The 13539-nt window shown below is 45.4% G+C and overlaps 1 protein-coding gene across 5 annotated transcripts in view; it reads right to left on the bottom strand.

The window, feature by feature from the left end:
• DAB1 (DAB adaptor protein 1) overlaps positions 1–6048 on the bottom strand; it is a 424515-nt gene extending 418467 nt beyond the window's left edge. For all 5 annotated transcript variants that reach the window (XM_082357648.1, XM_082357650.1, XM_082357651.1 and 2 more), the window contains exon 1: positions 5899–6048. The gene's annotated coding sequence lies outside the window, so the exon portion shown is untranslated. The remainder of the gene's footprint in view (positions 1–5898) is intronic.
• Between the last annotated feature and the right edge of the window lie 7491 nt (positions 6049–13539).

Genomic DNA, 13539 nt, shown 5'->3' with positions numbered 1-13539 from the left:
CTCTGTACCACATGTCATGCTGTAGCAGCTATTTATGTATAAGGCCAGGTGTCCAGATGGCAGAGACTGTACCTTTGCATCTTGGAACTGTCTGCAGTGCCTAGCACTGAACCAGAGCCAGGTAAAGGAGGTGCTAGTAAGACATGTTGAATGGACACAGGAGTGATGTCGGTATCAGGACATGTGTGGCCTCAATTTCCAGATACTCTTTATGCATATTCATAATTTTCAGTTGTTATTGTTGATTATGACACTAACAAGAATAGGAACAGACAGACATAAAGAATGAAAAAGAGACAAAGACTGGGATAAACACAAGAAGAGACAAAGGTAGAGAAAGAGATGCTTAACTGATGAAGAGTGAATGGATAGACCCAGTTGAGAAACAGAGTGACAGACCAACAGAGAGTGAGAAATTGGTATGATGCTCAAATTATCAAAAATCACAGGGTTGGTAATTTTCCAAGACTCACTGTAGGTGGTCAACACAGCTGACTTGGGTTCACTCTGAACTTCACATCTGTCTGTTACCTTACCTCCTCTAATTGTATCCCCTAAGCCAAACAACCCATCTTTGATACCACAAACTTTTACCATTTTAGCTGTGAGTTCTCCTATTCAGTAGAATGTCATTTCTGTTTTCACTTTATGAGAATCCCCCAGTGGCACTGTAGACTGGTTACATGTCAGGTTAAAATAAAATAATAATAATAAAAGCAAGCTGGCAATTTCTTTCCAATAGAATATGGTAGCATATTTCATGAAATAGAAGCCAGAGGAGTTTTATGATCCCCAAACCAAAACCTTCCCATTTCTAAGAACCCAATGGAAGCAAAACACAAAGGGCATCTCACAGAAAAAGAAACCTGATCATTTGCTCTCCAACCTAAGGGAAGTGTTCAAGTGATTAACTGATTTAATGTCTTTTTTCTTTTTTGTACACAGGTTCATATCCTGATACACATTTCATAGATTGAGTTCTGTGCTACTTTTTCATGGATATAACCCCAGAGAAGGGGTTTTCTTTTCCTACTGGACACTCTTTTTTCAGTACAGAACATCTGGCTGGCTTCCGCTCTTAGCTGGTAATACCCACCCCACCGCTCACCATCCCTTCCTGCTCCAATTCTATTTATATTTCAGGCCACTACTCTATCCTGGTATAGGAGACAGTCTGGTCTAGAAGAAGGAGCACCGGTCAAAGAATTCTTGGCTCTGATGGTGCCTCTCAGTGGTACAGTTATGCATCACCCCAAGTCTGATTTGCTTTCCAATCTATAAATTGGGAAGAGTTGACTAACTAATCCTAGAACTTAATCCATCCAACAGTCATTTTATGTCCTTGAAAATAACTGCTGAAAAGTGCAATGACATAGAGATCTTAGCATTATGAAGATTTCACTATTCCCTTCACAAAGAGAAATGTTCAAGGAAATATTTCCAATAAGCCAAACACAAAACAAAACCTTTGCCTGAACTCCTTAAATATCTCTCCTCCTGTCTACCTCCTGGTTAGCAAAAAAGCAAAACAAAAAACAACAGGCCAGATACTCTTAGGATATTTAAGTCTTAGGATATCAGTGACGAACAGAAAACTTTTTATTTTCAAGGAAAAGGATTTTTCTCTTCTTTGAAGGATAACACTAACAGTTAAATAACATCACATGCTGGGTACTATTCTAAGCACTTGGTGTTAATTCCTATAATTCTCACAACAATCTTATGTGGCAGGTAGCTTTTTATTATAAAGAAAATTGAAGCACAGAGAAGTTAGATAAGCTGGTCAAAGCCACACAGCAGGCAGCGTTGGGGGAACTGAGGTCTGAACCCAGGCAGCCTAGCACCCAAGTCCAGTCTTCTAACGACCTGTTATACCACCTCTTAATTTTGAGAATCTCTGCGTACCTCCACTGGTAACCAATAAGAGCAGTAATGCAATCTCTTGTCTACCCAGTTACTGAATATACTAACACAGTAGACATATGTGAACCAATACCTGCCACGATGTCAGAAGTGTTCAAAATGTCCACCATCAGCCTAATGCCCTGTTGGTAATAGAGAAGCACCCATTTTATGTTGTTGGCATCTGAAATTGGGAACAACCTGTAGTTTTCTCCTACAGGAAGTCTAACTATTCCATTATTCCCCATTAAATGTGACAACCACCCTGGGAGACAGAGCTCACCTCCCCACTCAGAGGTAACATAACATAGTCATTAGGACTGAAAGCTTGGATTTAAATTGTATTAGTTGCTGTATGACCTTGGGCCAGTTACCAACTCTCTCTGTGCCCCACTTTCCTTATCAATCAAATGAGAATAAGAATACAAGTATGCACTTCCTAGGGTTACTGAAGGATTAAACGAAGGATTAAATAAGTTAATGCATGTGAAGTGCTTAAGTCTGAGTCTTAGTAAGTGCCCCACAAAGGTTAGTTATTCCTATTTTTATTATACTAAGAGAGGTGATTTGCCAATCCAGTACCTGGATTTCATCCTGCCCTTCCAATTCCAAATACCATCCTCTCTCCTTAGCAGAATTCCATGCTCTCTATTACTAAAAGTTACCATTCTCCTGAAATCCTGCTAAGTGCCAAAGCTCCCAATGAGACATTTTCCCCCATAAAATTGCTCACAGCTCCACAAAGTAGATAATATTGTCCCTGTTGTGCAAATGATGAAACTGAGGTTCTGAGAGGTCAAGTGATTCATCCTCAATCACTTAACTCAACCAGTGAACATTTTTTGTTACAGTTAGCCCTAAGTAACACTTCAAGTTCCTGACAACCGCCTTCAATTTATGCAACTTTGTAAAGTGCTATCTAACAGACATATACTGTGATTTTCTTGCTTTGTTAGCTTTATTAGCTTGAGAGAAGGATTAAACCCCAGCAAAACCAAATGTTTGACTTGAGTGAATTATCAAAATGCAAATGCTGCCTCAATTAGATTCTTCCTCTGCCTGCAGGGTGGCTTCAGGCACCCAAAAGCCACCAAAGGCCATTTTTAAGATGGGTAGTATCAGGGACCAAGCCAAACACCCACCCATTTAAGAAAAAATTCCTTGGAGGGCGGAGGGGAGTGGGAGCAGCGGATTCCTCTCTGGCTTTGGGAGAAAATGAACAATAAGTGATACCATGTCTTCCCTGTAGCCTCACACAATGGTCTGTCTTGCGAATGAAACATACTGTGAAACAGCTTGTGAGATGAGCTTCATCAACAGTAAGCAATTTTTATTCAGATTTTATTGTTGAATACAATGAACATGATTAAATGTTTCAGATATGCCTATTCAGACCTTAAGCAAACCACCACCCAAAAGGAGAGGGAAAAAAAAAAAAAACACTAAAACTCATCTTCTAAATCTGCCTTAGTCAGAGATTTAATTGCTAACTTGATGTATAGAACTGAATTCCCACTTGGTAGCAGCGCTTTCCCAGAAGATAGTAACAACACGTTTGTACTCCCCACTTCGCCCTCTTCTCTCATCCCTGCAGATCCTATCCTCTCACCGTTGCCTAATAGTTACAATGTCAGTCTTTCAAATCCCCGCATTTTGGACTTCCTAAACCCTTAAAGGGCCTCTCTGTATGGAAAAGAACAATAGCGCTTCAAAAGCCATTTCTTCGAGTTTTCAATATTCCATTTGAATGCTGGGATTTCAATCAAGGACATCAGCAGACAATTTCTGATTGCTTAGAAGTTGACTTTTATACAGTTTTCATTAGGTCGCCCTTCTCAATAGGAAACCAAGAAAATGTGTGATCCCTTTCAGATTCCAGAATTGTCACCAAGCCTTGTCAGCACGGAGAGTGAAAGAGATGGGAGTGGGCTGAGGAGAAGCTGTGCAGTGTCCCTATTCCATCCAACCTCTCCACTTCCCCCCCCCCTCCTCTATCTTGCCTGTGCAATTCAGGGTTCCATCCAGAATCATTCATTGAGAGAATAAAAACAATGGGTGCTAATTCAGGGGGTGAGGATGGTTTATAATTTTATGGATTTCCCGAAGACCTATAATTGGCACATAAATGTACAAACGTGAACCGGATAATTAGGGGGTTCTAAACGCAAGCCACCTTTAATTTATACGATTACTAGAAAACATGTGAAGTGTGATGTAATGTCAGCGGAACCCCCCACAAGGCCTTTATTCAAAACCATCAACATTTTGAAAGTGCGTTGAACGGGCCAGCAGGAGGGGAGCAGGAGGGAGTAAGAAGCGATAGCAGCGGATCCTCGCTCCGGTCCCCGCCGGGATGTTAGGAGCGGCAGTGTAGCATCCTTCTCGGAGGACTCGCCCGCCCAGCTCTGGGCAGCAAAACGCGCACTCTCTGCGGCAACCTCTCAACTAGCTCCTCTTTCTGAACGAACTAAAACCCAGGTGTGCGCCGGCATCCAAACGCACACGCAGACGCCGACCCACGCGGGCGCGCACCCCACCCTGGGAGACAAGCGCCGGAGTGCACCGATGCCCGCGCCGCGGCGCTCTGCACTCCGTCCGCCGCCGCTGAGCAGAGGGCGAGAGCCACACCGCGGTCGCCCGGCGCCCCCGGCCTCCCCACCCCCACCCCATTCCTCCAGATTCTCCCAGCCCAGGCGGAAGTGCCCAGGCAGACCCCCAACAATGAGGACTTGTGTGCTGCAGGCTGCAATTGGGGGGATGGAGGTTAGTTCACAGGGAGTGAAACATACACAGTCTGGCGGGTCCGGGAGGGAGCAACGCAGGAGCCAAGTGGCATCAACCTCTTAAAGCAACCTTCCCTCGTGCCCCCTTCATCCCGTCCACCAGCACTACCACCACCAAAAAAAAAAAAAAGAAAAAGTGCTTTAAAAAGTGCACAGAATACACGCGCCCTCCCACCAGGGGTCACAATAATACTCCGCGGGACGAGCCAGCGTCGGGAGGAGAGGCCCGGCTGCAGCAACCAGGGTTTTGAAATGTACTTAGTATACTCAGCCTACAGCTCCTTTCCGACGCCACGACACAACCTCCGCCATCCTTGACTCCCTGGCTGCAGGCTCTCTCGGCGGTTGAGTCCTCCTTTTAGGGCTCCTTTATGAACCGAACCACATGGATTTTAAAGTTTCCCCAGTAGGGGGGTGGGGAAACCTGGCTCTGCAGCCGAGGCAGAGCGTCAAGTCTGGAGCAGAGAGAAGCAAGAGGGGCGGGTGGGGAGGAGAGCTGTCGGAGTGGAGGGCGGCGCGGGGTGGTGCTGGGGAGTGGAATGCAAGGGGCGGCAGCAGAGAACCGAGTCGATGGAGGACTCGGGAAGAGATGGGTTCCGAGGAGACGCGGGGTCCGGCTCTGATGGTGTTTGCGAAAGGGTAGGGGCCAGTGGGATAGATCTCGCTTTTCGGCAGGTCGGAGCAGAACCGCAGCGCTACCGAGGAGTAGGGAAGTGAAAACCGGGTTTGGCTGAGCAGGGAAGAGGGTCCGACCCGGGGACGCCGGCAGCGCGTCTGAGGAAGGGCTCGGGAGTACCAGGTAGGTTTTGGAGTGGGAGAAGGAAGGCTCGTTGGTGGACAGAGACGGGGCCGCAGGAAGGAGGAAGGTGCACGGGGTCCCGGAGAGAGACGAATGTATTAGGTGAGCAGGTCTGGAAAGGGAACCGCGCGTGGTCACAAGTAGGGAGATAAGAGGTGGTAGGGGGAGACCCATACGGAAGGAGCAGAGGCGCCTTCCCCCCCCCCTCCCCAGCAAGTGAAGGAACAGAGAGGAAAACTGCAGTCTCCATCCCCGCCGCACTCCTGGCCAAACTCCCGAGAGGAACGCCCCAGGAGCCCTCCTCCGCGCCCGGGGACCCCGACGGAGCCACCCGGGCGTCCGGGCGCCGCGTACCCGCCGACACCTGCCCGCGCTGAACTCCGGGGTGGCCGCGAGCCCACCGCCGTGCCTCACCTAGGCTCGCCGAGACCATCCTCCTCCGCTGCCGCAGCCGCCCAGGAAGCAGTTCCCCATGCCCGGCGGGCGGCGGCACTCAGGCGCGCTCTCCAGCCCGGGGAAGCCCGGGCGAGAGCCGAGCTGGGTCCATTCTCCCCGGGAGCCACGGGCCCCGCGTCAGAGCAGAGGGAGGAGACCGCCCCGCGCGCAGACCCGCCTCCTCCCGCGCCCCCGCCCCCGCCCCCGCCCCGCCGGCGCCGCTCACCTGCCCGCTCCCCGGCCGCAGCCGCCGCCGCCTGGCCGCCCGGCCGCCCGCCGCGCTCCCCTCGCCCCGGCCTCGCGGCTCCCGCTCCCGCCCGGGTGCTCTGTGCGCCGCCCGAGCGCGTTCCGAGAGCTTAGCGGAGCCGCGGTGGCGACGAGGAGGAGGAAGAGCGAGCGAGCGAGCGAGCGGGGGCGCCGCGGTTCGCAGTCGCGCCTCTGGAGCCCTGCCGCTCACTCCCCATCCCGGCGTGGTGGAGGAGAGCCGAGCCCAGAGCGCCGGGTCTCCGCCCCGGCTGCGTGGGCGGGGAGGGCGTGAGGGCGAGATGGGGTAAAAGCCACCAGACTCGGGTTTCTCACAAAGTATTCCCTGTTTTTGCCACTCACCATCGCCACCAGCCGCCCCCGCCCGGCCTCCCTCATTTTTCTCTAGAGTCTACTCTCATATCATCCAGGCCTCTAAACATGCGCATACCCAAGTGGAAAAAGCGCTAGTGCGGGAAAACTCGAGGGCAGGTCCCGCGCCGACGTGTGGCCCCCGCTCCCCTTCGCAGGAGGGGGCGCTAGGTCCCACCGGCCAACCCTGGCTCGTGCGCCCCTGTCGTCACCGAGGCTTCCCAGGCAAAGTTGGGAGAGGGAGGAGGCGTGCATCGATCACTCTTTCGTGAGTCCTAGGGAGGGACTCAGGCCCCTGAGGGAGTTCAGGCCCCAGTTAACCCCCAACGTTTCCCCCTGCCGTCCACCCTCCCAACTCTGGTTCTCAGAATGTCCGGGAGTAAACAATCCCAGATTAGGACACGCGCAGGCGAAGGCTCCAGCCAGGATGCAATCAGTTGCTCCCTACTTCTGGTCCTAGCTTACAAAGATCCACCAAATCTCAGAAAAGAGTGTGTGAGTCTGAAAATTCTTCAGCCCTGAGACTGGATTCAACAGACTGTCGTGGCACACCCATCTCCAGAGTCCCGAATGCCAGGTGAGGGAGGGAAAAATATCGAGTGAAATCCTGTGCTGTTGAAGCAGGGCGCGGGGAAGGAAAAGAAGAGACTGGCTACAGTTCCTTAAAAAGTTTATTTTTATTCTTTATAAGGGCCACACTCCTGTCCTCCAGCTGGGTAATAAATGAAGCTAATGTGGCTGATTTGGGCTTTGTTTGTTTGTTTTCCTCGTAGTTTCTATCACTCAGCCCTGAAAATTTAATGAAGCATTTAGAGTTATTACCTCCAGAGTCAATGGGCTAAAAATATTTAGCCGAATGCACTCCTTGTAGAGCCAGTAGGTCCATGGCTGGTACATACAAAGTGATCGAGAGACCCTCCCTGTCTCCACAAAATTCACGACCCATTAAACTTATTCCATAATAACAGCTTCTGTACAAATGGAGACCCCAGCAAACAGAGGCTGTCATGCACCTCCTGAAAAGATAGCAACTTACATAGAGACAGGAAAAATGTGTGAGGTCATTGGCAGGATGCAATCTTGGGAGAAAAGTTGATGGGAGGGAACTCCCAACAAGGTGAGAGGGAGGTACCATCGGTGGATACTACTGTTTCTATTTACTTCCGGGTGTGACCAGCGAACCTAAGGGTGGGGACCAGAGAAAGTGGCTCAAGTCTCTCCAACTTTTCTGAAGTTCTAGAAAGTGGCAAGAGTTGCTACAGAACACTTAAGATACATTAGTAGAAAGTTCAGGCTCTCCAGGCAACTCTATTAGTTTCCTCGTCTATAAAGACAGACCTCCGGAGTCTGAACTCAATACAAAGAAAACCAGGGGACATGGACAAACCACAGAAGACTTCACTGAAATAGAGAAAGGGCGTGTAGAAAACTGTTATGCCACTTCAAGCAACTGGGATAAATGTCAAACCTTACGTGATTGAACATAGGTCTAAACTTTTCATTGACTCTCCCAAAAAGTTTCTCAATGCTTGAGACAGCTGTGAAACATCAAAACAATTTATACACATGTTAAGACCCTGCCTTTGAGAGTTGTGGACTTCACCCCCTTCCACCTTGTTCTGTTTTCAGATGAGGTTATGATTACAGACTTTGAAGGGAATACCTGACACCGAGTGGCTCAGTGATAAAAATGGAAGATGCTCATGCAAAACTCTCTCTTCAGTGTTGGAGAAGGTGCACCAGGGAAACTCAGCAAATTCTCATTAAATCTGACAGGGGCAACAAGCTACAACTGTTCCCAACTCCAGGCTGGAAGAAAGTTATACAGATTCTAACTGCAAACAAGCTGCCCACCAAGGACCTAATAGTCTTCAGGGTTAAACCAAATCAAATCTTAAAGTACCATTCTAAGTTTTTATGCCAAACATGTCAAGAAACAACTTACTTAAATATTAGGGTGTTTTTTTTCTTCTCTTAAATAATAATATAGTTTGTATTATGTGTGGCATAAAGAAAAAATCAATAAACATTCCTTTATCATCTACCCTGAGAAACAGCAAAAATGTTTACATTGCTTATTACATTCCAGGCACCATTCTGGGTGCTTTCCATTCATTAACTCATTTAACCTTCATGACAGCCCAGATAGAGAAGTACTCCTCTTGGTGTGTACTGGATCCTGAGTCATCTTTGACAAGTTACTTACCTCTCTGAGCTTCAAAATCTCAGTTCTACAATAGTGATACCTGCTTCATGAGATTGTGCAAGCTTTAAATGGAAAAATATATTGAACATGGCTAGCACTGAATAAGTCACCCAGTAAACACTGGTTCTCATTCCAGAACAATTCCAAAAATAGTTCACTTTAAATCAACGAGCGTTTATGGAGTCCATTTTATATATCAGGCATTGTGCAAGGCATTGGAAATAATGATGGTAAATCAGAAACAGATCCTGCCTTTAAGGAGCTCTGAGTCAACTGAATAAAAAACATGGGCATGAGTAGCATGCAGATGGGTAGAAAGGAGTTTTATTGAACTTCACGTAATTCATCCCTATGCACATGATTCTTAAGACACCCAGAGGGGCAGCCTCTATAAGTACTGTTTGAGACTGACCTGCAATTGAAAGCAAAACCAAATGTCAGAAGTCATAAATTCAACTAGCAATAATCACTCCTCCAAAGGAAGGGATGAAAAGTAGCTCATTTTGTGTATTACACATTACTTAAAATTCTGTTTATTCCTACAATCATTTCAAATATACCTCTCATTGGATGGAGTATAATAAAATGAATTTGCGCTGTAAGCTCTGGGGATTTCAAACAAATTATTACATAGCCACTGTTTATTAAATAGTTTGTAGTGCTTGCATATGCCAGGAATATGCTAATATTTCTCTACACATAAAGCTCTCAAATTAATAAAATTTTGAATAACGTTCAGCAGGAACATTTCTACCCAGCTTATTAGAAATATCATGTGTTCCAAGTATACTAAAATACAGAATGCACAAAATTTCAAAGGTTAATACCAAAGGTATATAAGCCTATCATGGTCCCTTTCATTCAAGATCACACTCAGATTCTATTTGTGTATTCAAAAAATATTTACTGATTGCTTACTCTATACTAGGCACAATGTTGGGCATTGGCAGAAGAAGAAAACAAAAAGAAAAAAAAAAATTGCTCTTAAACAACTTACAGGCCCATGAAGGAAACCCATCATTGCATTGCATTGCATTGCAGTAAATGCTATGATAGTGATAGTGCTAAGTACGGGATGCTAGGGGGGCATTAAATCTGAGCATTTAACCCAGAGTAGGATGTTAAGACTTTGTGAAGGAAGTGATACCATCTTGAAAGATCACTGAGTAACCAGGTGAAGCAGGGAAAGGTATTATGATTCCACCTATATGAGGATCAAAAACAGGAAAAATAAATCTATGATAAGAAATATTAGAACAGTAGTTACCTCTGTGGAGGGGGATTGCCTGGAAAGGGGCACAAGGTACTTTCTGGGATAATGGAATATATGATATCTTTAATGTAGAGTTGGTTTATATAGGCAAATACGTTCGTCAAAACTGATCAAACTAATCTTAAGATCTATGCATTTCAATATATATCTATTTTATCTTAATTTAAACAATTTTAAAAAGAGCAGGCACAGAGAAAGTGGAGCAGCCAGTGAGACCCCACATGTTTATGGGAACCACGCTACTGATCTCGGGTGGCCTTGGCCTGCAGCAGCTTGAAGCAGGGTTTTGGTTCCCGGCCAGAGATTAAAGTCAGGCCACGGCAGTGAGAGCACTGAATCCTAGCCACGAGACCACCGGGGACCAGTGGCCAGTGACAAGACCCTGGCCTGTCAGCTGTATAGAAAAGAATTTCCACACAGAGACGGAAAGCAGTGAAACAAGTAAAGTGTTTATTGGGAGGGAAAAGGGTATGTGTGGATAGACACACAGGTGGGCTCAGAGAGAGTCGCTCCCCTGTGGTAGTTTGAATCACTTTCATGGGGCATTTCTGCCGGGTTTCCTTTGGCCAATCATCTTGCTTTGCCTGGTTCTGAGTCCATATTTAGTTTATCTCAGGATCCTCCCATGCGTGTGCGCACATCTCTTAGCCAAGATGGATTCCAGCAAAGAGGCCTATGGGTAGGTTGACATCACTTACTATGAGGTGACGCCCCCTCCCTTTTTGACCTCCAAGGAGCCCTTCTGCGTGTGTGTAGTCGGGAAGGTCTCCTTGACTTCGAGAATGAAGAATATGTGGTCTTTTATCTCTTATCTGGACAGGGCTTAGCTTCTCCTCCCTCCTGCCATTTTGGAGTATCTGTCCACAGGGGACAAACTCCAGCTGTTCAGACTGGGGCCCATCTATCTCCTGCCTCACTATGATGGCCCAACACATATCTGTGCTAATATTGCAAGTCCTGAATAAAATATTCTACTCTCAATGTAAAAAGAGTGCTGTATGTTGTGCATAGCACTGCCAAAGCAATGAATGTGTTAAAAAAAAAAAAAAGTATCCTTTAAAGTACATTAATGCAAGGATAGTTAGGCCAAAATGGAGCATCTTCCACAAAATGAAAGCACTGACCAGTGATGATGTGGGTGTCATCAGAAGGCAAAGAATTTCCTGGCACAGGAGTTAATCAAATATAGTTTGGATGATGGCTTGGAAGGAATTCAATGGAGAAATTCAAGCTTCAGATGGAGGAAGTAAATGGGGGAAAGAAGTCTTGAGCAATAAGACCTCTAAATTCTCCTTCTAAACCCTGATATTCTATGATGCCTTGAAGAGTTCTTATTAAAAAGCTCTGAAACCATAGTCACATTTCACATGGTTCTCTCCTCTCCTGTCCCAAGAAGCCAATAAGAGGCTATAACTCTATACCGAAGATATAGGCTGCATGGTTGAATTTCTATGAAAACCTCACAAGGGAAAAGTTGCCACTTTTCCTGGAAACATACTGATGCAAATCACACTTTATAAAATGTTTTTTTAAATAAAAAAGAATGTAATTGCTCATTGAATTGTAATATGAATGCAAATTAACTTACAGTAATTATACTGTGCAATTTTCTACTTTAAAAACTTAGAAAATGGAAGAGACCTGATAAGTAATTTGAACTTAATTCTTCATTGTGTTCCTTCATTATGCAATGGTTACCATAAGCAATTTGCTCTGTTTTAATGTAAAATGTTTTTAGTTCATACCTTTACATTGGCTGGACTCAAAAAAGACCATTCAACAGATACAGATACTTGTTTATCCCTCCCACCAGTGCCTTGCAGAAACAATGAAGATTAAAATTAATACAGCACAAGGGAATTTGTGAAAGAGTCTTCATATATTTTCATTTTGGAACCTTTAGCACATTAAGTGTCTCTATCCTAAGCACTCAATGTGTTTTAAGTAATCAGGGAATTCCTAACCAAATAGGAGTCCGATGATCAGCATTCATGCTTTAATGGCAAGACTTTGGCATAGAAGTAAAGAAAATGCGTGCTAGTCCCAGCTCTGCCACTAATTAACTGTGTGACCTTCCCTATTCAGGCCCTCATTTCACTCATATGTAAATTAAAAGGTTGGGCTAGGTGATTTCCAGCTTCCGTCTCAGCCTTTACAGTCTGAAATTGCTCTGCACTCACTCTTCGCTCTGCATTGTTTAAGCAACATGAGTGACAGTAAATGAATTTCTTATTTAGAATTAATGACCCTCTGAATGAACCGCAAGCCCTCTAGTTCAGTCATTCATTGCTAAAGACTGTCTAACACAAAGATTATCTGCGATGACGCGAATGTAAAAAATAATAATTACCCGTTTTCATGCTAATAATAATTTGCATGTGTAGTTCCCTCAGTGTGGATCCCGTTAACTGCAAGGCAAAGATGCAGAGAGCTGGGGATCTCATTAAGCAGCGGCACGGTGTAGTGGAAAGAGAGTGAGTAAGGCTTGGAATCTCAAGACTTGGGTTTGGTATTTCCTGTGGCTAATAACCAGAGGAAATTCATCAGCCTCAGAAATTTCATCTCTTAAGACGGGATGCTCTCGGTTACTTCCCTGGAAGTTGTAAAAATTCAACCCATAATGAATGGAAAAACATTTGGTCACCTGGATTGGTAAATGTCTCATTTCATCCTCTTAACAACGCTGTGAAGTAGGAGCTACTATTATCTCTATTTTCCAGCCCTCCCCCCAAAAAAACTGAAAGTAAGAGAAGTTTAATAACTTACTCAGTGTCACAGCCCATGACACTTGTCTGCCCTGTCTCTGCAGAGGGGATAGTAACATTCCTTCACCTTCTGGAGTCCCATAATGACATATACAGTATAGATTTTTTTTCTCTCAATGTATATAGCCTTTTTTAAAAAAGGGAACTATTTCATCTTTGCATAAGTAACAGGACTATAAATGTCCACTCCTCAGCTACAAAATGGCAATAAAAGTACCTATATTTCTCTAAAGGATTCTCTTTAATTCCCTCTTTAGCATTTATCCCAACCACACCCAGTCCCTTTCTTCCTTCCTAAAAACCTCATTTCACATTTGGGAAAGTATGTGATTTCTCGGAAGCTGACTTCACCCACAGCTCTGGATCGGAGCACAGGACCTAAGCTAAGCCGGTCAACACAATCCATCACACTCCATCCCCTTGACCAGACTGGTTGATTCAGGGGCTGGCAGAAAACTTGACTTTGTCCATCCAGACTTCTGCTGGAAATACTGAGACAAAAATAGCCTGTAGCCCAGGAAGCAACAGTGTGGGCTCCTAAAGGGAACAGCCCTTATGATAAAGTTGGACCCAATGCGGTCAAAGCAGAGAGATCAAGAGAAATCACATCCTGTCACATCACTGAGTCACTGCCTAAAGCCAGCATTACCTTAAAAATAACATGAGATAATATATCCTTTTTATTGTATTAGCCAGCATTATTTGCAGTTTTCATTACTTTCCATGAAAACCAAGCCATCAACTCAGTGAAGAGGTATTAA

The sequence above is a fragment of the Balaenoptera borealis genome (assembly GCF_965194805.1).
Source record: "Balaenoptera borealis genome assembly, chromosome: 1".
NCBI lineage: Eukaryota > Metazoa > Chordata > Mammalia > Artiodactyla > Balaenopteridae > Balaenoptera > Balaenoptera borealis.
The sequence above is the reverse complement of the archived record's forward strand: the minus strand, read 5'-3'. Positions and strand labels throughout refer to the sequence as shown.